Here is a 27472-nt window from a genome sequence, read left to right on the forward strand (position 1 = left end):
TTGGTCACCACACTGCTAGACTCTGGATCCTTAACACTTTTCACTGTCTTCACTCATGATTCTATCATAGTCAAATTATTGAACCCGAGGAGCGGGGTAATGGGCAGTGTTGTGGGACTGAGCCCTTAACCTGTGGGTTCTGATGCTAACTCCAGGTGATGCATGGGTTGGTGGTATCCAGGGACCCAAGGGTCCATGACCCACTGTAGATTCTTGGCTTTGCCCAGAAAAGAATTCAAATGCCAGCCAGATTAGAGTTTGAAGTGAAAGTGAGTTTACTAGTATTAGTGAAGCAGTGAAACAGAGAATGGGCTACTCTACAGAGCAGCCCCTCCCTGTGGGATTTATTTCTTTTATTCAGGCTCATTTGAGGGGTAGGGCATTCAATAAGGGGGAGGATTTTTCCAGGGAAAGGAGTGGAGACTTCTCAGTAGAGCCTCAGTCACCATTCTGTGACCTTTTATATGCTTCCCTTTCCAATCATGGCTGCTCTGGTGGGTTGTTTAGTATGCTAATATATTTCAATGAGTGTTTAATGAGGCTAGGGGTTATTGCCTTTAGGTGAAATTAGTCGCCATGTTGAATGGAGCTGTTCTCTGCCTGTGGAGGGATGATCTTCCTTCTTCTTCTTCTTTTTTTTTTTAATAAATATTTATTGTTCAGATTATTACAATTGTTTCTCCTCCCCCCCCTCCCATAGCTCCCCTCCACCCGGTTCCCACCCCACCCTCTGCCCTTACCTCCCTCCCACTGTCCTCATCCATAGGTGTATGATTTTTGTCCAGTCTCTTCCCGTACCCCCCACACCCCTTTCGCCCTGAGAATTATCAATCCACTCTCATTCTATGCCCTTGATTCTATTATATTCGCCAGTTTATTCTGTTCCTCAGCCTTTTAATTCACTTGATTTTTAGATTCACTTGTTGATAGATATGTATTTATTGTTCATAATTTTTATCTTTACTTTTTTCTTCTTCTTCCTCTTAAAGAATACCTTTCAGCATTTTATATAATACTGATTTGGTGGTGATGAACTCCTTTAGGCTTTTCTTGTCTGTGAAGCTCTTTATCTGACCTTCGATTCTGAATGCTAGCTTTGCTGGGTAGAGTAATCTTGGTTGTAGGTTCTTGCTATTCATCACTTTGAATATTTCTTGCCACTCCCATCTGGCCTGCAGAGTTTCTGTTGAGAAATCAGCTAACAATTGTATGGGTGCTCCCTTGTAGGTAATTAACTGTTTTTCTCTTGCTGCTTTTAATATTCTCTCTTTGTCTTTTGCCCTTGGCATTTTAATTATGATGTGTCTTGGTGTGGTCCTCTTTGGATTCCTTTTGTTTGGGGTCTGTGCACTTCCTGGACTTGTAAGTCTATTTCTTTCACCAGGTGGGGGAAGTTTTCAGTCATTATTTCTTCAAATAGCTTTTCAGTATCTTGCTCTCTCTCTTCTTCTGGCACCCCCATAATTCTGATGTTGGTACACTTGAAGTTGTCCCAGAGGCTTCTTACACTATCTTCAAATTTTTGGATTCTTTTTTCTTTTTTCTTTCCTGGTTGAGTGTTTTTTGCTTCTTTGTATTTCAAATCTTTGACTTGATTCTTGCATTCCTCTAGTTTGCTGTTGGGTCTCTGTATAATATTTTTTATTTCAATCAGTGTATGTTTAATTTCTAGTTGGTCCTTTTTCATATCCTTGAGGGTCTCGTTGAATTTATAGGCCTTTTCTAGGATATTCTTGAAAAACCTTATAATGGTGGTTTTGAACTCTATATCCAGTCATTTGTTTTCCTCCATTTCTTTCGTTTGTGATCTGTTTCTTTGTCTCCGCATTTTCGCTGCTTCCCTGAGTTGGTAGGGTGGCTTTGTGTGCTAGGTGTCCTATATGGGCCAGTGTGTCGGCCTCCCCAATCACCTGAGGTGGACACTCCTGGTGCACCCCTTTGTGGACTGTGTGTACAGCCTTGTTGTAGTTAAGTCTTGATTGTTGTTAGTGTCACTGGGAGGAATTGACCTCCAGGCCAATTGTCTATGAGGACCCGCTGTGTCTATAATAGAAGAACTGCTGTGCTGGAGACACGCTTAGGGGGCAGGACTTGCTTCAGTGGGGCTTTGGTGCTCACTGAGTCTGCCTCTTGAATGTGTCACTTATGGATGTGAGTAGCTGAAATCTGGTGTCGTCTCACACTGACCACTAGATACACTAGCTTCTGGATCTCCAATTGGGTGCTGGTCAGCTACTGTCTGAGGCCACCCAGCAGGAGGTACAGCGAGAACTACAGTTTTCTCCTCTTTGCTTGGGGTTTGGAGGTTTTGGAGCTGTCTGACCAGAGCTGCAGTTTGTTAGGTTAAGCTGCAATAGGGCAGGCCATTTATATGCAAAAGTCGCTGTGTGGAGCTTGGGTGGGTTTGTAGATTGTGAGGGGTGGGGTCTCAGGGAGTCACTAGGCTAGGGCGTGGCAAACAGCGATGGCTGCCAGTCAGCCGTCTCTGCGTTTCCGCATTTCCAAGTCCCTGCGTCTCGCGCCCCAGTGCAGTAAACAATGATTCCTGGGTGCACCTCTGCAAGAAAGTCACCCTCACTTTCTGACCCGATGGCAGACAGTCCAGCTTCTCCCTGTAGGAGTTTGGGTCCCCAGCGTCTCCCCAGAAACTGGAGTTCAGAGTAATCTGGAGCTTGTCTCCCTTCGGGTTGAAAGAAGCAGCGCACCCAGACACCCACCGCCAGCCCGATTCGCGCGCCTCCGTACCTCAGCTTTTCAGCACTTGTGAACGTCTCAATGCTCTTTTCTCTTTCCTTCTAGTTGTAGAACTTCCACTCAGCCAGCTTTCCCATGGTTCTGGGTGATAGACGTTTAGTCTTTTAGTTGTAGTTTTGAAATTGTTGTGCGAAGCAGCAGTTTAGGTGTTTACCTATGCCACCATCTTGGTTTCTCATCCATCTTCCTTATTCTTATTATTTATTTAGTTTTTGTCACTACAAGCCCTTTGTTAACAAGTTGATAAAAAAATACCAGAGAGATGTAAAGTACTTTTCTTGGAGGCCCCATGAGGGGTGGGCACCATCAGAACTCACCTGACCAGGGGAGGCAACCCAACCAGAGGCAGAACAGAGCTTAGGGCCCATCCAGGAGCAGTTGGCCCTGGGTGCAGAGACAGGGATGGCTTGGCCTCAGGCAGAGGCTGGGTAGCAAGTGACGGATTGAGGGTTTCCTTGTGGAAGCCCGGAGCACCCTGTTCCCCTGTGTGGGCAGACAGGGCGCATCCATGTCAGAGCCGGTTCCTTCAGTCAGCTTATATAGAGAGGGGAAGTAGGTTGTCCCTCTGCATGAATGGGGGAGGAAGGAGAGGGATGTGGGCTCATCCTGAGTTAAGGAAATAGCTTAGAGAAGTCTCTGGAAGCCTGGGGGTGAGGGGCGAGCACAGAGGTGACCCAGGTCCTCCTGCACTTGCTGGAGGACTTCGATGGAGCTGCCAATGACGTCCTCAGGTACCAGGGCGTGGTCAGAGTTAAAGGTGCTGATGTAGTAGGCAGAAACATTGGTCGCAGCCAGGGGACCCGCGATCTGGCCACGATCCCGCATTCATCAGAACCCAAGGGCTGTCCTCCGATACGCACCACCCTCCACAGCTCTCCCAAGCAGCTGGTCAGCAGGAGGTGCCTGGGGAACTTCTTCTGAGTCTCCACATCCATGACAATTGAGACAGCCCTCGATGAGGGAGAAGGCAAAGAACATGATGGAGCTGGGCCCAGGATGGCCAGGGGCGGCCTCTTTGGGATCACCGTGGGAGTAGAAGAGGACGTCGCTGAGGGTGGTGGCGATGGCTGGCAGTGTCTCAGGGTCCAGCATAAGGACTCTGGAGAGGATGCACTGTGGGGTTGGGCCCATGCTGAGCATGGGGAAAGCCATTGCTGGAAACATCCCTGGCAACAGGCATGATAAATGTCCAACTCCTGGGCCAGAGTGCGGATCACCACGGACATGTCCTGCTCTGCACCAGGATGAAGTCTGTCTGGTAAGTGGACAGCATCAGCACAGACACGTGGTGCTCGGCCAGCGGTGCAGTGACCGAGCGGGCAATCTTCATGACCCCAGCAGCTTGTCCCGCTGCAGGATGACCCATTCAACACCAGCCAGGTGGCCTCAGCTGCTCGCAGGAACTCCGATAGGGGCAGCTCTTTGAAGCCCTCCTCGTCCAGCATGAGCATGTAATCCTCGGGAGTCTCCCTCAGGCTGAAGAACTTGCACCGGCTTCAGTGGGGCCGGAAGAGCAGCTTGATGAGTGGAAGGGTGTTGTGCACCTGATGCTCAAGGATGTGCAGCTCCATCGCGGGCGCACGGACCCACCCCATGGCCTGCCAGACCCAGGGCGCCCAGGCAGGCGGTCTTCCTTCTTGTTGACAGCTCCTGCATCTTTGATCGATTGCAGCTGTTCTGCCACATCCCCTGTCTCACAGGTAGATGGTTAGGTGCAATGATTCCTGGGACTTAATGTGACCAATATCATCTTAGGAAGCAGGCTGACTTCCGGCTCACCCCAAGAATGTCTATCACCTGAAAGAAATATTCTTGTGAGGTAAGTGGGCCCATTGAGTTGTTTACTGCTTTAGATTTTATAGCTTTTAACAAGCACTTGCCACTTGGTTTTATATAACAAGCCCCATCCCCTTTGAGGTGTGGAAATCCACTGTCCAAGAAGCAATTCTGATGTAATTCTGGAGTTGCCAGCATCTTGCTTTGGTCTCTTGGCCCCAGGAAGTTTTCACAGGCTGGAGAAATGGGAAAGGGGCAGAAGCTTCCTCGGGAAGTCCTAGGTGGGCCATCAGCCTCTCTGTGGGGCGAGGCGGTCTGAAAGTTGGATGCTTGTAGCGCACCTCCCCATCTCGTGAGTACAGGATGCCCTTAAATACTGGGTGGACTGGAGCATTTGTCTGCTCAGTGTTATCTTGCCCATGGGGGTGGTAAGAAAGGGTGGTAAATGGCTGCTACAGTGGACTGGCCACTTTTATGGGCAGTTTAGTTGGCCACTGACACCCTTTTAAAGGCTCTGGCAAAAGTTTGGAAGTAGAAGGGGAACTCCAACTGGAAAAGAAGTTTATCCATCTCCCTCTTGGCTACTAACTTAGCCTAGAAGGTTGAGGAACACGATACCAAAATAGAAACCATAGCTTGCTGCTTTGTAAAAATTGGAGGGAAAAGCTACAGCTGCATAGGTTAAGGGCAGTAGTCATGAAGCCAGAATGGAATGCCAACACCTGGAACCCATGGGAAGAAGATGGTGGGAGTGAGGACCTAGAGGTCATAGAAGACCTGTACTTGCATTGGGATGAACTTTATGCCAGCCAGCCACTACTGCAATGACAAGCCAAGCTACAACAAATGCAGGTGGGCCAACAAGGGTGGGGGGAAGGTGGAGGCTTTGAGCGGGACATAGTGAAAATAATGCAGACTTTTAGATTAGATCCTGACTTTGCCACTTACTGTGTGATTTAGGGGAAAGTTACTTGACCTCTCAGAGTTCTATAGTTTTAATCTGCAAATTGAAGATAATAATACTTATAGAGTTGGTTTAAGGATATATGAAATAACGTATATGAAAAATGTAGCATATTCTTTGGCAAAAACCAGATGGTCAATATAAATGGTAAACAGTTATTTCTCTCATTTTTCTCTTCTCATTGGTATACAGGAATTCTTAGCTCTAAATTGAACATCAGTCTTAAATCTGGTCTTTATAGGGACTCTAGGCTGTAAATAGTTCAAAGTCATTAAAAATTGCCTGGATCAACTTTTTTACACACCACTGATGACTGTCTTTTATATTTGACTCCAAAATTTATGGTAGAATTATGTCAGCAACAGTGGCCATTCTAGCTTGTAAGTAGGAGCCTACAATGACATGTTCTGATAGTACAGCTCTTTAAAGCTAAGGTGTGGTTTTGCTTTTTGAAAGCATATTTTTGTGGCTAAGCAAAGGGATTACTCAATCGACTTGGAGATAAGTCACAAACTGTGAAATCTTGAGCCTTACTTTACTCAGTCTCTCTGAGCCTCAATTTCTGTTTCTGTGAAATGAAGCTAATACATAACAAGATAGTTGTCAAGATTAAATGCGATTTTAAATGTGAAATACCTAGCATAGTAACCAGCATATTCTCAGTGCTTAATAAAACAATTGCTATAAACATCATTATTAAATTATTTAGGAAAGAAATCTCAATTAGATAATTTACAGACCTAAGAGAGCTGTACCAGAGACTGGTTGGGACATTTACAAGGTTAACAGTATACAAGGTTAGTAGGTAATTTTGTCTACCAGTGTAGAACCACAGGTGGTACCATTTCTTATGGAGTTGATTTGACAAGTCTTCTGAGCTCTATCCATTCAAATAATTATTTACTGCCAGATATACTTCTTGCCTTCATTATGCTGTTCCTTTAGATTGCTGACTGCCAAATGCAAGGGAAATGTTGAAAAGTGCTGAACAGTGACTTAAGCCTGAATTTGAAAATAATATGTATAGTTTTGCTATTGTAATATTGACTGGAATTTCAGGGTTTTGGTTACTCACTGTCAGAAAAAGTAAAGGAAAAGTTGGAAACTTGCACAGATTTTTTAAAAAGCAGCTTTATGGAGATTTAATTTATATACCTTCAATTTACCCATCATAGTTATACAATTCAATTTTTAGTACATTTATAGAGTTGTGAAACCATCAGCACAATCCAGTTTTAGAACAGTCCTGTCACCATAAAAAGTTCCTTACTCCCAACCACAGGGTACAACTGGTCTGCTTTCTGTCTTTTATAAATTAGCCTTTTCTGGACATTTCATATAAATTCAATCTTACAACATGTAATCTTTCACATGTAGTGTCTCATGTAGCATAATATTTTTTTAGCATATATTTTTTGAGGTTTATCCATGTTGTATCAGCAGCCCATATTCTCCAATATGGATATATCACATTTTTAAAAATTCATTCACCACTTAATGGACATTCGGAGAATTTTGAGTTTTGGCTATTATAAATCATGTTACTGTGAACATTTGTATAAAAGTCGTGATGTTGACATATGTATTAATTTCTCTTGGGTAGATTCCTAGATGTGGAATTGTTAGGCTATATGGTAACCTGCTTTGTTTGAGACATTTTATACTTACTTTTTTAGCTTTTACATTTAGATTGATTTTGAGTTAAGTTTTGTGTATTGTGTGAAGTAAGGAGATAAGGCCTTTTTTTTTTCTTATGGATTTCCAATAGTCTCAGTCCATCTGTTAAAAGGACTATCCTTTTGCCCTAACCGGTTTGGCTCAGTGGATAGAGCATTGGCCTGTGGACTGAAAGGTCCCAGGTTTGATTCCGGTCAAGGGCATGTACCTTGGTTGCGGGCACATCCCCAGTGGGGAGTGTACAGGAGGCCGCTGAATCGATGTTTCTAGCTCTCTATCTCTCTCCCTTCCTCTCTGTAAAAAATCAATAAAATATATATTTTTAAAAAAGGACTATCCTTTCCATATTAAATTATCTTAGCATCTTGTGGACTACACAACTATTTTAATACCTTGAAGAATAAGAATATTTTATAGTCTTTTCTAGACCTTGACAAATAATTCTGCAATTTAAATTTCAAAAGCATTTCCATTTCCAAGAAAATCAGTCTTTCACAATCCAAATTATGGTGTCTCTAGGAAATACACTGAAGAAAATAGCAATCACATGAGCATTTAATAACTTTGTTAACTATTTGGAAATAATAGTTCTATTTTTTGACTTAGTAACAAGAATCTAGGCTCTAAAAACTCTGTATTAAAAAGATTCTGTTTAAAAGCAAACCTAATCATATTTACTCAAAGGAATAATTCATTTGCGGTTAGGAGTTGTATTACTGCATGAATATATATGCATCCACTTGACATGGTTGTTTGCCTTTCAGGTAGACAATAACTTCTGTGTGTACTTTTTTAGATTCAGTTTCTGATCTGTAAACTTGAGACACCATGTGCTACATTTATGAGAACAGGTCCATTTATTTCTTTAAATTTTTTAAAAATTTATTTTTTATTTTTATTGAATTTATTGGGGTGACATTGGTCAATAAAATTATAAAGGTTTCAGGTGTACCATTCTATATACATCATCTGTATATCCTATTGTGTTTTCAACACCCAAAGCCAAGTCTCCTTTCATCACTATTTCTTATACACTGGTTCTTTCATTGCTTATGTTACTACTCACTTGTAGTACCTTACCTATTATTTTATTTTTTTGTTTCTTAAACATGTTCTGGTTCATTCTACTTTTAATATTAGGTTTTTGAGCTGATTAAAAATTACTTCTCCCCACAACCACTTTTTTGGAAGATTTGAGTTTTTGAAATTTGAGAAAGCTAGCTCTTTTCTTTCTTTCTTTTTTTTTTTTATTCATGTTGGTTTTCTACAGAAACTTCAGTAATTAAGAAACATTTCATATGTTATTTAACTAATTTAAATAGTTTGCCCAAGTTTTGAATTTCAATCATATCAAACTTCCTTTCCAGAGGTCAGGTACCACACAAATTTAATCATCTAATAAAATGTATTTTCTTTACTAGTATGTCCGTGTTGAGATTACAAGAGAGAATGAACTTTCCAGTGAAGTTTTGATTGAAGTTAGTCACTTAAGAAACATTCTGAAGGTTTTACTGTGATATTGTGAGGGTTTTTCTGCTATTTTGCCATCATTCTGATTACCTGGTGCACACGGGTGAATTTATATTTCCTGAGTTGCTAAATCTGATAGTTGTCCTACTCATCACATCTGCTATCACATCTGTGCTCCAGATTCCCTTAGGCTTTTGGATTTTAGAGAAATGATTCTATCTTAGTAAGAACATTAGTTATACAAAAAGTAGCAAATGCCTATTAGTCTGAAGAAATGCTATAAGATCAAATGGCTTTATAATAAATTTATAAAATTAAATAAAATTAATTTGCAAACACATGCAAAATAATAACCAACCTGACTTCGTAAAGAACGACAACTGATATAATATGCTTTTATGATAGTCCTGGTTATGTGAGGGGAAGTTATAAATTATGAAGAAACCACAATATAATCTTGTTTAAAAGTAATTTTTATCAATTACAGTGGCTTTCAAAGTGAATTTTGCAGTGTCCTGGAATCAGTGGGTGAGAGTGGACAGAATGTGGGGAGGATCTAAACCAGTGAGGTGCTTGGTTCTCCGTTGGAATTTCAGCTGGAAGAGATCTGCAACAATTTTACATAATGAGATTGCATGTAAATGCAATAGTAAGCACATAGTGGAGATGCTTTTGTGTTTGATTCCTAGAACATTGTATTAGGTATCCAAAGAATGTCCATTTCACATACGTGTTCAACAAAGTTTTTACAAAATTACTATGTGACAACTAATCGTTTAAAGAATTGCTTGCTGGACATTTTTATTAAAGTACACAAATAAGTAACAGGAAAAAGGTGAAGTTATTAATACCATTGATCTGTACATTTAAGAGTATAGATGCTCCTTGACTTATGGTGGTGGGGTTACATCCTGATAAGTCCCTCATAAGTTGAAAATGCACTTCATGTGATGTGCACAGAGAAATGGCAGCGTGAACCTGGCACCAACAAAGCAACACTCGGCTTCCTCTGGAGTGACAGCCCACCAAATCGCAGCTAGCGCTGCTATGGCACAAAATGTGACCCACAGCCCAGCCCAGCCTGAAAATGGTGGCTGTGGGTGCTGGGTAATGACATCATGTTTTTGTTGACATTCTGAAGCTGAAATTGTCAACAGAATGTATCTGAAGACCAACTATTGGCACAATGTACCTCTGAAGCGGAAAGAAAGTGGCGTCACTGACAGAATATGTCTGAAGAACAACTATTGGCACAGTGTACCTCTGAAGCCAAAAGAAAGCGACGTTGTCGACAGAATATGTCTGAAGAACAGTCATCGACAAGTACTACCAGTCCTGGTAGGATCTGCCTTCATAGCGAAAATGAGGTAAATGAAGATGCAATTATCAAACACAGTTGTGGTGGAATGACTGTTACATGTCAATTTTGCCTATCCTTAAATTTATCCAATGAAAAAAACATCTGATGGGAAATTTATTCGATGTTGTAGCAAAGGCAAAGTTTATCCAAATGATATAAATTTTCCAGAATACCCGGCATATTTTAAAAAAATTAATGGTAAATGAAGATTCTGACAGTAAAAATTTCATGTAAAATATTTGTTGTTATACCATGTTTTTATTGTTTTTATTAATCATTTTATATATTATTTTCATGTACATTTTAATAATTTTCTTTCATCTCTGACACTTCTATTATAGAGAAAGGGCAAATAGCGATATTAAAATATTTCTTCTAATTAATTTTATTTCAATGTGCACAAATTCATACACCGAGCCAGTAGTTTAATGAATGAAAGAAAAAGTAAGTTTAGAATTCTAGGTTTATATTTACTTTATGTGTATGCTTTGTAGACATTTTTCTATTCTTATCACCAGGATGTAAGCTCCAAAAAGGCAAGAATATTTTGTTGGTTTTGTTCACTGCTATATCACCAAGGCCTGCAACAGTGCCTGGCATTCAGAATATATTTGTGAATAAATAAAATAATAGGCTACTCTCCTTCTAATTGTTGTGTTTTTTTTATAGCAAAGGTGGAAATTTATTAAAGAACAAGTACAGATTCCCAAGTGGGGAGGGGAAAGAGCCCCACAGAACAGACTCCCACGTGGGGAGGGGGAAAGGGTCCCCCTTCTAATGGTTTTTATGTTGCATTCATGTGTATTTTCTCTGAAGTTGCTTTTAGCATTTTCTTTCTGTCTTTGATATCTGCAGTTTCTCAATATATTCTCAATTTCTATTTTATAAATTTTTGCATGGGATTCATTTGCTTCCTGAATCTGATCTTTTTTTCTTTTAAATCAATTATAGCAAATTCTTAGCTGTCAGCTTTTTCAATATTTTTTCTTTCTTATTCCCTCTTGGAACACCTACTTAAATAGACATTAATGCCTTCCTTATGCTATTCTTCATGCCTCTCACCTTTTATTTGTATTTTCTATTTCTTTGTTATGTTGCATTCTGGGGAATTTTCTCAAGTTCATCTTTCCATATAATATTTTTCTTAAACTATTCCTAATCTGTTGATTAATACATACATTGCAATTTAAATTTTTGATAATATATTTTAATATGTTTTTATTGACTTTTAGAGAGATGGGGAGGGAAACAACTATCAGCTGCCTCCTGCATGCCCCCTATTGGGGAGTGAGCCTGCAACCCAGGCCTGTGCCCTGACCAGGAATCAAACTGGTGATCATTTGGTGCATGGGACCATGCTCAACCAACTGAGCCAAACAGGCCAGGGCTGATAATATTTTTTATTTCTATAAGTTCTATTTTTAAAAAATCACTTCCATGATGTTTCTTTTCTCATATGTTTCTAATTCTTCTTTTACCTTTAGAATAATTCCAAGGACATTTATTTTTAAAATCTCAGATTGTTTTATTTTTTAAAAAAAATCCTTGGGGAGAGGGTGTTATTTTACCCATTTGTTATGTCTACTGACAATCCATTTTGGTGAATCATATCCTCATGTGATTTGTAAACTCTAAGAGTTAACCTTCATCTGGCATCTCTTTTTTCCCCACGAGAGTCATATATGTTGTAGAAGTATCCCTGAAGAAGAGTTTTGTGTTTACTTTTTTAAAAAAATTATCTTCATTGTTGAAAGTATTACAGATGCCCCCCTTTGACACATCCCCTTTCCCCACCCCCTCTTTAGGCCTTCACTGCACTATTGTCTGTGTCCATGGGTTAGTTTTGCATTTACTTTTGCTGGGCATTGTAGGAGTCCCATGTTTCCCCTCCATTAGAGCACTCAGCAGTGATGAGCATTCTTGTTCTTGGCATTTCCTTGTTCTAGAAGGTGGGGGCTTTTTTTTTAAAAGCCCTATTTCATGAATAGGAAACTTTCAGTTTCTAGTAAAGAGAATTTTATTTCTAGAGCCTATTTTAGTCCTTGTCTAGGCACTATAATTGTGATCTCAAGGCATTAGGATTCCACATAACTGGGTCCAATACTCCCTATGACCACGGAAATCTCAACTGATATGACTTGAGTTCCCTCTGTTTTTCTCATTCCTGGGGATTCCCTATTCTTTCTTTTTAGCATTGACATGAACTTAATATTTGGGGGCTATATTTTATGCAGCATTTTATGTATGTTTGTAGTAGGATAAGATCTTTAGTTGCTCAATGTGGTATGTTGTTACACTGGAAGTCTTTATTTTTTTTATTTTTTTTTATTTTTAGAAAAATGGGATAGCAAAGGTGGAGATTTATTGAAGAACAAGTACAGACTCCCAAGTAGGGAGGGGGGAAAGTCCCTGAACTGGCTCCCACGTGGGGAGGGGGAGAAGGGTCCCCTACACTGGAAGTCTTAATAGGAATACTCTATTATTAATATAAAAATTCAGAAAGAAATTAAATAAAAATCCGAATCTCCTATTACATGCAACATCAACACATTAGTTTCAGCAAAGCAGTATGACCTGTTTCAAAAAATTCTCTATATAAAACCCTAATATGCAAATAGACCGAATGGCAGAACAACTGAACAACTGAACAACCAATTGCTATGACGTGCGCTGACCACCAGGGGGCATGCGTGGAGCATGGCAGGGGGCAGAATGCAGAACATGGCGGGTGTTGGCCGTGGCGGGAAGGTGGAGCAGGTGAGCGGGAGTGCCAGACCAAGGTGGACCGCTGGTCGCTGTCATCAGGGCAAGCCTCTGGTGGTTACTGAAAATTCTTTGCTCCCATGTGCCATGGTCCCATCTGGCGCTTGCACCTGTCTCCAGTGCTGGCCCTGCTTGCATCCACTGCCAGCGCCAGAGCTGCTGCTTGCACCCGCTGCTGGCGCCTGGCGCCAGTCCTGACCAGTCGGTGCCGTCAGCGGGTGCGGCTGCCAGCCCCAATCGCCTCTCAGGGCTTCTTCACCTCCCCTGTTCCTGAAGGGTGATTGGGGCAGCAGCCACCGCTTGCACCTGCTGATGGCGCTGGCCCCGCTCGCACCCACTGCTGGTGCCAGCCCCAGTGGCTCCGTGCCATCAGAGGGTGCGAGTGGGGCCGGTGCCATCAGCGCATGGGAACGATGGTGGCAGGAGCGGGGCTGCCAGCAGACAGGGGGCGGGGGACCACAGTGGGAGGGGCCAGGCAGGGGCGCAGAGGATGGGCCAAGACCTTCCCCTGTGCCCACTGCAGCCTCGCAGCCCACAGTTCCTTTCAAGGTGCACAAATTTGTGCACTGGGCCCCTAGTACTCATATACCAGTAAAAGTGTTATTAATTTTTGTAGTTTTTTTATGTATGTAATTTGTATATTTGTATTAATTTTATAGTTATAAAGAAACTATGTATAATATCTTATATCCAATTCTTTTGGTATTTAGACTGAATTAGTTATAATATGAATATTTAAAGCAACATTGGGGAGTCCATTATAATTATTTTTCATTAAAAGAGCTCAACTCTGAGATACACTGACCTAATCATGACTAGAAAAAATTATATTTGGAGTGATTATACTACATTAAACTTAGGTTTTTCTCATAACTTTTCCTGCTGCTTATTCATTAGAGGCCCGATTCATGAAATTTGTGCAAGGATAGGCCTTCGCAGCCCCAGCTTCGTCCAGAAGGTCATCTGGCTGGTCATTTGCTGTTTGGCCATTCGGTCAATTTGCATATTATGCTTTTATTATTATAGATATTTGTTCATCTTTTTGGGTAACATAATGGCTTCATCATTACTCTTCATATTTCCTCATTTAAAGCAAATATATTGTTAAGGTATACAGTATCTGGTATTTATAGTATATCTAGTATATACAAATATTACACACTTCAGTGATTCTCCATAGCGAATGAGCACTGATATATTGGAATCATGTGAGAAAGTTTTTTAAAACACAGTTACAGTTTACCTCCCCCAGATATTCTGATAATGCTCTTAGGATTTTATCATGAAACTAATGAGGAACTTCTGAAGGCTTTAAGCAATATTATGTACCAATTCTATTTCTTTTTTTTTAGATGTAAGATTTTTTTTAATGACTTCTAGTTACATTTATAACATTAAAGTGCTTTTTCTTTTTTTATTTTTAAAATTTCTTTATTGATTAAGTTATTACATACGTGTCCTCATGCCCCATTAGCACCCTCCATCCCCCCACTCATGCCCTCACCCCCCTGTTGTCTGTGTCCATTGGTTAGGCCCATATGCATGCATACAAGTCCTTTGGTTGATCTCTCCTCCTTACCCCCACCCTCCCCTATCTTCCCTCTGAGGTTTGACGGTCTGATCGATGTTTCTCTGTCTCTGGATCTGTTTTTGTTCATCAGTTTATGTTGTTCATTATATTCCACAAATGAGTGAGGTCATGTGATACTTATCTTTCTCTGACTGGCTTATTTCACTTAGCATAATGCTGTTGCCAATGGTAAGAACTCCTTTTTTTACCGCAGCGTAGTATTCCATTGTGTAGATGTACCACAGTTTTTTAATCCACTCATCTACTGATGGGCACGTAGGCTGTTTCCAAATCTTAGCTATGGTGAATTGTGCTGCTATGAACATAGGCCAATTCTATTTCTGTATGTTTTTTTTCATGACTATAAGATACAATTGTCTCTGAAAAGTTTTTTCTCAGGATACAGTTGATTTAACTTGTTTCTTCTCAGTTTACATACGTGGCCTTCAAGAACCTAATGTCCACCATGTCAGAGGCTACAATCTTAAATATGACAGGGAGGTAGGGCCTAAGGAAAGGGTTTTTTTTAGTGGTTTAATAAAGAGGAACCAACCTTGAACTTGGGAATTACCCAGAGGAGGCCTGTTATGATGCAGAATAGCAGGGTTGAGAATTATCTTACTCAAATGAGCCAGTTGCCACTTTTGCTGGAAAACCTCCATGCAAATATTTCAGCTTTGATCCAATACCAGCTCTATAAGCCATTGAGTGGATCCTCCCAAGACGTGACTGTCAGGGGTTTCTGCTGTTCCTGCATTTGGCAGCATGCCAGACAACATGGCAGTGCTAGAAAGTCAAAGGATATACTCAATTGCTTTTGCCCTCTATCTCCAACCTGTCCAGTACCCATGAGACTCTGTCAAGATTAACCTCATCCACTGTCTCTGTCTCATGATAAAGATGCATCTTGGTGTTGGTGGACATGCTCATAAAAGACACACCTTTTCCCCCTGTATCACCTTCTTTATGCCATCTTTTTATACTTTAGAATGGAAATGCTTTTTCTCCATACTTATAAAATTTACATTTTTATTGTGAGATATTCAAACATAGAAAAGCATAAGAGTTAGTCACTTATAGCTATACCTAATAATAATATCACCTAGAGATAGTAACATTTTGATGGATATTCTTCCAATTTTAAATTTAAAGTTACACAAACATATATGTACACATACAAATTATATGTATCTGATTGATATATTTGACTATTTTCATTATTTTGTAAATGTCCTTAGGCTGGGACTGACTTTCACTCTTTAAAACATTAATTCAGTGTTGAAATTGTTTACTTTGACATTTTTGGCTATGAAATGTCATGCCAAATGATTTGTGCTATGACACAAAAAGGAAAACTAAAGAATAATAGAATTATGGAATTTAAGATTTAAAAGAGACTGCTGAGAAATTTAAATCCTACTCTGAAACCCAGAGCTGACAGCTCAGCTTTCCTTTCACTGTCCATGTTATTGTATGTTATGCAAGTTTTTACAAAGAAAAAATAAAGCTGATATTGAAGATATGAGCCTTTGCCTTGAAAGATTAAGCTTCACTCATAAATATCCTTTACACATAAACTAAAATTTCTCATTTTGTCCAATTTTAGCTTTAAAGGGCCTTGCACAGTTCATCTACTAGTTAAATACATAGGTATTATTCCATTTGTTTGCAAGTCAATTTGTATACAATTTTGTGCAGGTCTATGGGGGGTGTTCTTTTTGTTTGTTTGTTAATTCTCAGTTGAGGATATTTCCTCCATTGATTTTTAGAGAGAGTGGAAGGGAGAGAGTAAGGAAGGGAAGGGGAGAGAGAGAGAGAAGCATCTCTCTCTCAATGTGAGGGAGACGCATCAATTGGTTGCCTCCCACGTGCACCCCCACTGGGGCCAGGGATCGAACCTGCAAGACAGTACTTGCCCTTGACTGGGAATCGAACCCATGACCCTTCGGTGTGTGAGCTGATGTTCCAACCACTGAGCAACACTGGCCAGGGATGTGGGGTATTTTTTAACATAATGTATTTCCAGGAGATGGCTTAACAATGGAGGCAGTACCCCATTTCTTTTGGTGTAATTCCTAGTTAGGTTGAACTCAGAAGTAAATTTAGAATCCTATATAATAAAAGCCCAGAGACTGAGTGGCGGAACAACCAGAATGTGCTCAATGCAGTAGCTTCCCGGTGGTGGTCAGTGTGCTACCACAGTGGGGGCGCTGCTCCGCTGACCAGAATGAGCGGCTGCTCCTGCTGCGAACCCCGGGCCTACGGGCAGGAACCCGGGCTGCGATTGTTGCCTCCTTGTCCCAGGCTCCTCCTCGCTTGTCCCAGGCTCCTCCTCGCTCATCCCAGGCTCCTCCTCGCTCGTCCCAGGCTCCTCCTCCTCTCTCCCTGCCACCTCCTCTGGACTTCTGCAGGCTGTGCAGCACCGCTGCTGGGCTCTCAGAGCTGACCCCGGAGGCTGGGAGGTGGGTTTGTGGCTGCCGCGGGACTGAGGCCTACTCTGCCGCCTCTCAGTACTATTGTCCCTGGGCCAGCCCTAACCCGGTCCCCTGGAGAGGCGAATGCTCTGGCTCCATGGAAGATGCCAGACCAGGGAGCAGCCGCTCAGAGGGCGGGTCCACAGCCGCTTGGCTGACCTGGATGAGCAGTGCTCCTACAGCGGGCCAATCCCCGCAGGCCATGACCCCCACCAGTGTATGAATCCTGTGCACCGGGCCTCTAGTTGTAAATAAAATCTTGTTGAAGACCTAAAGTGAGAAGGACTGCAAGAAAAAAGAATGAGAAGACTGCACCAGCAGGACAAAATAATAAAGCTGCTGTATGCTGTATACAAGTGTGGGTGGATTTTCTCACTTCTGAAATTGTTGTCAATAAATTAGCTGTAAGGCAGCCATAGATTTTTTTTTTCTTAGTCTTCTAAATTACTTCAGGTGTCAAGCTGAGAAGTCTGTGGGGCTTTAGGTAACAGCTCACTGTTTCATATTATTATTTTTTAAAAGCACAGACAGAAACAACCCAAATAATTCCATTTATATCTGAATTAAATTCCTTGAGCATTTCCTGGATTTTATTAGCAATTCAACAAGAAGCCTAGAATCTCAAGATGTGGAATAATTACAGAAGAATAGGAGTGATAGAAATAAAGGAGCACTGAATTCATAATGCAGAATTTGGCCCAAGTGGTAATTTTTTGTGTATGATTAGAGGGCAGTGGATCAAATTTTAATCTTTCAAAGTAATTTTCCATGGCATCAAATATGTTTTTTTTACACTTACTCTACTAATTGTTCCTTTGCAAATGTCAAATCAGTAGTAGTTTTGTCAGCCATCTCATGGGATTTGAGAGACATTTTCTAAGTCATTTACTGATCCAATTTTTATATAGCCCATTAGTGATTCCTATATGATAAAAGGCTAATATGCAAATTGCCCCCATGGGTGGGAGTTTTACCGACTGGGAGTTAGATGTGTGCTGACCACCAGGGGGAGCATGGCGGGTGCTGGCGACATGGCACTGGCAGCAGGTGGCAGTGAAGGCGCTGCTGGTCCCAATGGGACCCGACAAGAGTAGAACTGCGGTGGGATGGTGGAGCAGGTGAGCGGGCAGTGCCAGGCCAAGGCAGGTGTGAAGGGAGGCCCTGGCCGGCAGCCAGCAGCCACTAGGGGCCCAACCTGTGCATGAATTTTGTGCACTGGGCCTCTAGTATTATAATCCTATCTAATAAGGAGGGAATATGCTAATTGACCCTCATGCCATTGCAAAGATGGAAGCGCCCACAGCCAATAAGGAGGGAATATGCTAATTGACTGCCCTACCCTTAAAGATGACTGTGCTTACAGCCAATAAGGAGGGACTATGCTAATTGCTGCCATGCCCTCAAAGATGGCAGTGCCCACAGCCACAAGATGGCAGTGCCCAGTCCCCTCAGCCCTGCTGGGGTAGGCATGCAGCAAGGCCGGGCCTGCCCACCTTCAGAGTCCCCCAGTCCCCTCAGCCCCACAGCTGCCCAGGGCCGGCCAAGGCACAGGCAAGCCTTGGATGGTGGCTTCCCAACTGCCCAGGGCCACCTGAGGCTCAGGTAACCAGGGCCGGCCAAGGCTTGCACTGCCGGTAGTGGTAGCAGCAGAGGTGTGTTGGGGCATCACCTTCCCCTGATTGCTGGGTCGCCTCCCACCCCTGAGGGGTCCCAGACTGTGAGAGGGGGCAAGTCGGCTGAGGGACACCCCCCGCTACCCCCCATCCCGCCCCCGTCCAGTGCATGAATTTTCATGCACCGGGTCTCTAGTAATAGATATTCATTAAAGAGAATACAGATATTTATAAACAGTGATGCCAATTATCTGTATAACACTGGGCAAGTAAGTTACTTTTCTAGGCTAGTCTTCTTACCTGTTGAATGAGGAAATTGGCCTAAATTATTTTTAATACACTTTTTAGTTCTAAATCCCATGAGGTCATTAAAAATGAGTGAAATAACCCTATCTATAATAAGAAAAGCATAATATGCAAATCAACCGAACGACTGAACAGCAGAATGACCATCCGGACGACCTTCTGGATGATCATGCTATGACATGCACTGGTGCCAGGCAAACGAAGGCGGGTGCAATGTGATTGGCTGGGGGCCCTGCCATCACCCCACAATCACTCTGCAGAGGGAGGACCAGGCCACCCTCTATGATGCAATTGATGGGGGGCCTCCACGATTAATCGCCCCAAAGAGGGAGGTCCAGGCAACCCTCTGTGTGATGATTGATCATAGAGCCCAAGCCGGGTGGGTGGGGCCTCCCTCTGCTGGATGATCAATTATGGAGTCCTGCGATCAATCACTCCACAGAGGGAGGCCCAGGCCACTGGCCAGCAACGCTGTGGCGGTGTGTGGGGCTGGCCAGCGATCACCCCACAGAGGGAAGCCCAGACCAGCCAAGGGATCACACCCCATGCCTGTCATCCTCAGAGGGAGGCGATTGGTGGTGGGGGCAGGGAGGCAGTGCCACACAGATGGCAAGCAGTGGCAGCAGCAGGGGGGTGGCCAGCTGCCAGCAGCTGGGGGAAGGAAAGCCCCTATAGGCCCTGATTGCCAGCCAGACCTAGGGACCCTACCCGGGGGGTCCTGGATTGCTAGAGGGTGCAGGCCAGGCTGAGGGACACCTGATACAGTGCATGAATTTTGTGCACCGGGCCTCTAGTCTATATATATAAAAGCTTAAGCAACCGTTATGACCAAATGCCTGGAATGACCAGAACGACTGGTTGACCAGTGGCTATGACATGCACTGACCACCGGGGGCAGACGCTCAATGCAGGAGCTGCCCCCTGGTGGTCAGTGCGCTCTCACAGCAGGAGTGCTGCTCAGCTGACCGACCAGTCCTGGCAGCCCACCAGCTCGGCGGCAACCACTCCCTCCCTCACTAGTCCTGCAGGTCCAATCTCCAGAGAATGGGTGAGGCATCGACGGACCAGCATTGCCAGCATGATCTGGACAGCGCCACCGGCCTCCTGGAAGTCAGCCTCGGGCACCATGGCCACTTCTGCTCCCCAGATGCTCCGCAAGGGAGAAAGGATATAAAAGCAGCCACCAGGTGGCTCCCGACAACTGGCGCCAACATCAGCGGGATGGATCTGGATCCTGGGCTGGCAAGGGTGTTCAACTGCCCACCTGGAGGGCCTATGGCATTCTGCCCCCCCCCCCCGCCCCCCGCTCCCTCAGGACCCCACCTGTGCATGAATTCGTGCACCAGGCTTCTAGTGTATATTATAAATAAAAAAGAATTTATTTTTGTTTTGTGGGACTTTTAGCATAAGATAAAGTTGGGGAGAGATGGGACATTAAGATGACTTTGATTTCAGGATAATTTATTTGTAATCTTTTCTGACAGAAATTAATAACTGGGGCCAGTTATCTACATAGGGCCTCCTTTATAGGGCTGTTACTAAATAAAAGAATACTTATGTTTTTGCTCTCTAAATTAGGAGAGTATTCTCTTCCAAAAGTGGTATTGACAGACCAGGTTAAGAAGAAAGGGGTAGCCCTAACTGGTTTGGCTCAGTGGATAGAGCATTGGCCTGTGGACTCAAGGGTCCCGGGTTTGATTCTGGTCAAGGGCACATGCCCGGGTTGCAGGCTTGATCCCCAGTAGGGGGCATGCAGGAGGCAGCCAATCAATGATTCTCTTTCATCATTGATGTTTTTATCTCTCCCTCTTTCTGATAGCAATAAAATAAATTAAAAAAAAAAGAAGAAGAAAGGGGTGGAGGTATGATAGCAATGCCTATATGAATACTACTGCCCTGAAATTTTTCATCTGTTCTATTTGGAGAGCATTCCTCATGGGTACCGGTGGCTAGTGTTCTCTGTGACACTCTTGTAAATTAAGCCTATAACTGTTTCTGCCCAAAGGTGGAGGAAAGGGATTTAAAAGCAAATGAATGCATAGTATTTCTGAGTGAAAATTTCTACAAGGAGGTACAGAGAATAGCAGCATGTGATCTGTGGCTGAATCATTAGGCCTAACTCTATCCTGCTTCCAATGGGAAAGAAAGATCAGAAAAACAAAAACAAGTCTTGGAAAATCTTCCAGGAAGCTCTGTAAAGCTAGCTCCTTCTAACTTGCTGCTGTCTTCTCCTCCTTTTTTTTCTTCTCCTTTTTTAGTTTTATTTTTTAGTATGTATTTATTGATTTTATTTATCTTTAAATCTTTATTGTTGAAAGTATTACATATGTCCCCCTTTCCTCCCCATTGACTGCTTCTACCCCTCTGCTGTCTTCTGTGAGTTTTCATCTCTAAATGAATAATAATAATGAAAAGATATACTAACATTAGTTATGCTTTTATCCTACCTATATGGCTTTGGAAAAGTTGATTAACATTTCTGTTTTTAGTTTATTCATCTATAAAAGAGGTACGGTATTAGCATCTTCCTCAAGGGGTTGTTGTGAGCCCTGGCTGATTTGGCTCAGTGGATAGAGTGTTGGCCTGTAGACTGAAGGGTCCTGGGTTCGATTCCAGTCAAGGGCACATGTGCCCAGGTTTCAGGCTTGATCCCCAGTGTGGGGCGTGCAGGAGGCAGCCGATCGATGATTTTCTCTCATCATTGATGTTTCTATCTCTCTCTCCCTCTCCCTTCCTCTCTGAAATCATTTTTTAAAAAAAGGGGGGGTTGCTGTGAGATTTAACAGAATCCATTTATGGATTGTTTAGTATGTCATTGTTATCTACTCCAAGGTGAGCTAAAAAGTCTTCCTCTTCCATTTTATCTCTCACTAAGTATCTCACCCCACCGCTCTGCCTCCATGAGACCTGACTTAGTCACAGGCTGACTTCATTGTACTTGCAAGCCTTTACAGATGCCCACTCCCACTTCTCTTTCTGTCAAAGACAGTCTCATACCAGGCTGCCTCCGCCCATCAGATCTTTGTCTTCTAGCCTTCTCATGTATTTTCATTGCTCTTTAAAAACCCCTCGTGTGTAACAGCACTACAGTCTACTTTCTTTACTCTATTGAATTGTGAGCTCTTGGGTGAGAGACTAATTTTTCAGGTGTGATTCATTTTTGAATGCCCTGAAGTGTTGGCACAAGGCAGATATTAAAAAATAAAAAGTCAAGTACTGGCTTGGGTTACAGAAATCAGGGGCGACAGTTCCTATTGTTCTCAGTTCACCTTGTTTGATGCAGAATTGCCTTGTGCTCCTGGGCTAGGAGCCTGCTGATGACCTGCCTGCTACAACACTTCAGAGAGCCTCTCCACCAGCAGGTCAGCAGTGTGCTGCCTATTGTGGAATCCAGAATAATGGAGTAACAGCATCATCATCGTCTTATAATTCTTGTTTTAAAATTTGGGCCAAAAGTTCGGATTACTTCTTATATTTATAACAGCCATATGAGTTAGATTCTTGGCATTTAAAAATAATTGCATTAAGAAACCAAGATGGCGGCATAGGTAAACACCTAAACTGCTGCCTCGCACAATTTCAAAATTACAACTAAAAGACAAAACGGACATCATCCAGAAACACAAGAAGGCTGGATGAGTGGAAATTCTACAACTAAAAGGAGAAAGAAAAGCACACTGAGACTCAGAGGAGCTGCAGGAGGCAGAGGTACTGAGGCGCGTGTGCAGAGAGGGTGGGCAACTGAGTACGCAGCTGGCTTCCTCAAGTGGGAGGGAGACAAAAGCTCCTGACTGCACTGAACTCCAGTTCTGGGCGAGACTCTGGGAACCCAGACTCATTCGGGGAGAAAATGAACTGTCTGGCAGCGGGCGGAACTTGAGGGCGGCTTTCTCTCAGAGGTGCTTGCAGTGATTACCACAGGACACTGAGACCCAGGGGCCTATAAGGGCAGGGCTGACAGGAAACCAATGCTGTCTGCTCTGCCCTGAGACTCTGCCCCATCCAAGCTGAGCACAGAGGCTTTTGCAAGTCTTGTCACATGATCTCACTCATATGTGGAATCAAATGAACAAAATAAACTGATGAACAAAATAGATCCAGAGACATAGAAGCATAGAAGAGACTGTGGAATCTCAGAGGGAATGTGGAGGTGGGTGGGTGGGAAGAGATCAACCAAAGAACTTGTATGCATATATGCATAACCCTTGGACACAGACATTAGGGTGGTGAAGGCCTGGGGTGGGGGACAGGGCGGGCTAGAAGGGGTCAATGGGGGGAAAAAGGGGACATATGTAATTCTTTCAACAATAAAGATTTACTTTTTTAAAAAGGTAGTAGTGTGTGAGAGAGGCAGTAATGCACATAGGGACAAAATAGTCCAAGTTGGCTTTTAATATACAGCCTCAGGCAAATAGACTTAGGAAAGTGATATCTTGGTGATGAACTATCAGGGCCCTGAAAGAAGTATAAGAATGGTTGCTGAAGCAAAGCAGAACCAAAGCAAACTTTGGTGTATTAGTACCGGATGTATATAATACCTTTAAAGAGGAAAACTCCAGCACTCTGCTAGCGTAAGTGTATTCATGAGAAGAATACCCTTTCTGGGCAGATCTATCCCTAAGGGTAGTTGGCTTGAGAGAAGGTAGTAACTTTGTGTAAAGAAAATAGATTGAAATCCTCCTACCAGAGCCTCATGGGAGGATGCATGACTTGACTAATAGACAAAGACCAACCTATCTCCTTGTCTGGATGCCTTTGTGTATTGTATAAAATGCATAGTTGTGTGTGTGACCCTGAAGAAGCCAGTTCTAAAGTGGTTGAGAAAAGGGCTTATAAAATTCTCATGTCAACAAGGAGTGGAAGGTGTTTTGTATCTTAGATAGAAGTGTTTTCCCAATTGATGAGGAGACCCATAATCTCATTGAAGCCTAGTTCCTGTCCTATAGGGCTAAACTGATATGCTTCCATAATACTTTGTATTCAGTTATAGGTTTTATCACACAATGATCTGAGCACCTTTCTGTCACTTTAATAAGATAGTAGTTTCTGTGTAAGCAAAAACTGTGTGTTGAGAAAGTATTTATAGTGTCATAATTTATTATTTTATAGATTCATAGAATGTTAGTGTTGTAAGGATCTTAAAGGTCTACAGTAATAATTCCCTTAATTTCAGGTGAGGAAACTGAGGCACAGAGAGGTCAAATAACTTGTTCAAGGTCATACACTATTAAATAGTTTTCCTATTGTTTGTTGATAAACTATAAGTTTGTTTAATGGTTTATTGAAGTCATCACTCTTTGAAAATTTGAAGTGAACATCAGTAGCCGTTAATTCTGAAGCAGATAACAATGTCATTAAAATTATTGGTAGACATAATAATAATGGTTTTTCAATTTATTAAGGCACAGGTAGTTTTAAGTACTTGGATAGATCTCAATGTTTGACCAATAATAATAAGTGAAATACATTTGTACACCTTTACATATTTCTTTACAAGTTCTATTTGACCTTTATTTTTTTCTTGTAAAAAACATTATTATTCCTTAACATAAAATAAGTTATTGCAACTCTATCTAAGGTAGGCAATCGCTTGAACTAATAAAATTTAAACAAGAAAAATTCACTCATGATTTAGATTTATTCCTTTATTTATGTTTTTTGTGTATCTACTTTCTATGCCACATAAAACTGAAGTGGCTTGAATTGTGTGAAATGTTGTCTTGAATATGAACACAAAATAAAAGAAGATAAACATGGATTAAAAAAAAATCAGACCATATTATTTATTTATTTATTTATTTATTTATTTATTTATTTAAATTCTTTATTATTTAAAGTATTACATATAGTGTTACATATGTTTCCTTTTTCTTCCATTGATCTCTCCCCAGCCACCCCTACCCCCAGCACATGCACTCACCCCCCCTAGTGTCTGTGTCCATTGGTTATGCTTATATGCATGCATACAAGTCCTTTGATTGATCTCTTAATCTCCCCCCCGCCTTCCCTCTGAAGTTTGACTGTCTGTTCAATGCTTCTCTGTCTCTGCATCTGTTTTTGTTCATCACTTTATGTTGATCATTATATCCCACATATGAGTGAGATCATGTGATATTTATCTTTCTCCAATTGGCTTATTTCGTTTAGCATAATGCTCTCTAGTTCCATCCATGCTATTGCAAATGGCAAAAGTTCCTTCTTTTTTATAGCGGCGTAGTATTCCATTGTGTAGATGTACTACAGTTTTTTAATCCACTCATCTGCTTATGGGCAATTGGGCTGTTTCCAAATCTTAGTTATCGTACTAGTAAATTGTGCTGCTATTAACATAGGGATGCATATATCCTTTCTGATAGGTGTTCTGGTTTCTTGGGATATAAGTCCTAGACGTGGGATTACTGGGTCAAATGGGAGTTCCATTTTTAATTATTTGAGGAAACTCTATACTGTTTTCCACAGTGGCTGTACCAGTCTGCATTCCCATCAGCAATGTACACAGGTTCCTTTTTTTCCACATCCTCGCCAGCACTTGTCGTTTTATTGATATAGGCATTCTGACAGATGTGAGATGGTATCTCGTTGTAGTTTTGATTTGCATCTCTTGGATGATTAGTGACTTAGAGCATGTTTTTATATGTCTCTTCACCTTCTGTATGTCCACTTTTGAAAAGTATCTTTTTAAGTCCTTTGCCCAGTTTTTGATTGGATTGTTTATCTTCCTTTTGTTAAGTTATATGAGTTCCCTATAAATTTTGGAGATTAGGCCCTTATCAGATATAACATTGGCAAATACGTTCTTCCATGCAGTGGTCTTTCTTGTGTTTTTTTGTTTTGTTAGTTTTGTTTAATTTTTTTTTTAATAAATCTTTATTCAGATTATTACAATTGTTTCTCCTTTTTCCCCCCATAGCTCCCCTCCACCCAGTTCCCACCCCACCTTCTGCCCTTACCTCCCCCCCACGACTGTCCTCATCCATAGGTGTATGATTTTTGTCCAGTCTCTTCATGAACCCCCCATACCCCTTTCCCCCTGAGAATTATCAGTCCACTCCCTTTCTATGCCCGATTCTATTATATTCACCAGATTATTATTCTGTTCCTCAGGTTTTTAATTCACTTGATTTTTAGGTTCACTTGTTGATAGATATGTATTTGTTGTTCATAATTTTTATCTTTACTTTTTTCTTCTTCCTCTTCTTTAAGAATACCTTTCAGCATTTCATATAATACTGGTTTGGTGGTGATGAACTCCTTTAGCTTTTTCTTATCTGTGAAGCTCTTTATCTGCCCTTCAATTCTGAATGATAGCTTTGCTGGGTAGAGTAATCTTGGTTGTAGGTTCTTGCTATTCATCACTTTGAAAATTTCTTGCCACTCCCATCTGGCCTGCATAGTTTCTGTTGAGAAATCAGCTGACAATCATATGGGTACTCCCTTGTAGGTAATTAACTGTTTTTCTCTTGCTGCTTTTAATATTCTCTCTTTGTCTTTTGCTCTTGGCATTTGAATTATGATGTGTCTTGGTGTGGTCCTCTTTGGATTCCTTTTGTTTGGGGTTCTGTGCACTTCCTGGACTTGTAAGTCTATTTCTTTCACCAGGTGGGGGAAGTTTTCAGTCATTATTTCATCAAATAGGTTTTCAGTATCTTGCTCTCTCTCTTCTTCTGGCACCCCCATAATTCTGATGTTGGTATGCTTGAAGTTGTCCCAGAGTCTTCTTACACTATCTTCAACTTTTTGGATTTTTTTTTCTTTTTGCTTTTTCGGTTGAGTGTTTTTTGCTTCTTTGTATTTCAATTCTTTGACTTGATTCTTGTGTTCCTCTAGTCTGTTGTTGGGTCTCTGTATAATATTTTTTATTTCAGTCAGTGTATGTTTAATTTCTAGTTGGTCCATTTTCATATCTTCGAGGGTCTCGTTATATTTATTGGCCTTTTCTAGGATATTCTTGAAAAGCCTTATAACTGTGGTTTTGAATTCTATATCCAGTCATTTGTTTTCCACCATTTCTTTCGTTTGTGATCTGATTCTTTGACGCCGCATTTTCACTGCTTCCCTGAGTTGGTAGGGTAGATTTGTGTGCTAGGTTTCCAATATGGCCCAGTGGGTCAGCCTTCCCAGTTAACCTGAGGTGGACACTCTTGGTGCACCCCTTTGTGGACTGTGTGTACAGCCTTGTTGTAGTTAAGTCTTGATTGTTGTTGGTATCACTGGAAGGAATTGACCTCCAGGCCAGTTGGTTGTAAGGATCAGCTGTGTCTATGCTGGGAGAAGTTCGGTGTTGGAGACAGCCTTATAGGATTAGACTTGCCAAATTGCAATAGCCTCTGTGCTCAATTTGGATGGGGTGGAGTCTCAGGGCGGAGCAGACAGTCTTGGCTTCCAGTCAGCCTTGCCCTTGCACGCGCACGCGCCTTCAGACCTCTGCCTTCCCCAGCTCCCGAGTCTCCGCCCGAGAGTCCAGATTCCCCCCACAAGAGTGTGGGTCCCCAGGGGCTTGCCTGGAACTGGGGTTCAGTGCAGTCAGAACTGGGGCTCAGTGTAGTCAGGAGCTTCTGACTCCCTTCCACTAGGGAAAGCCTGTGGCAACCTCCGCAGCCTTTGTGTGCACTGGCACGCGCGCGCCTTCAGACCTCTGCCTTCCCTGGCTCCCGAGTCTCCGCCCAAGAGTCCAGATTCCCCCCACAAGAGCGTGGGTCCCCAGGGGCTCGCCTGGGACTGGGGTTCAGTGCAGTCAGGTGCTTC

At 42.2% G+C, this 27472-nt stretch overlaps 1 protein-coding gene and 1 pseudogene across 9 annotated transcripts in view; one reads left to right on the plus strand and one right to left on the minus strand.

Annotated features, from left to right (window-relative positions):
* Positions 1-27472, plus strand: part of DLG2 (discs large MAGUK scaffold protein 2) — a 2053927-nt gene that overhangs the window by 45782 nt on the left and 1980673 nt on the right. The window lies entirely within an intron of this gene.
* Positions 3379-4325, minus strand: LOC308257747 (cytosolic arginine sensor for mTORC1 subunit 1-like; annotated as a pseudogene). The gene has a single exon. The product of its transcript is annotated as a cytosolic arginine sensor for mTORC1 subunit 1-like (transcript).

The sequence above is a fragment of the Plecotus auritus genome, assembly GCF_963455305.1.
Source record: "Plecotus auritus genome assembly, chromosome: 9".
NCBI lineage: Eukaryota > Metazoa > Chordata > Mammalia > Chiroptera > Vespertilionidae > Plecotus > Plecotus auritus.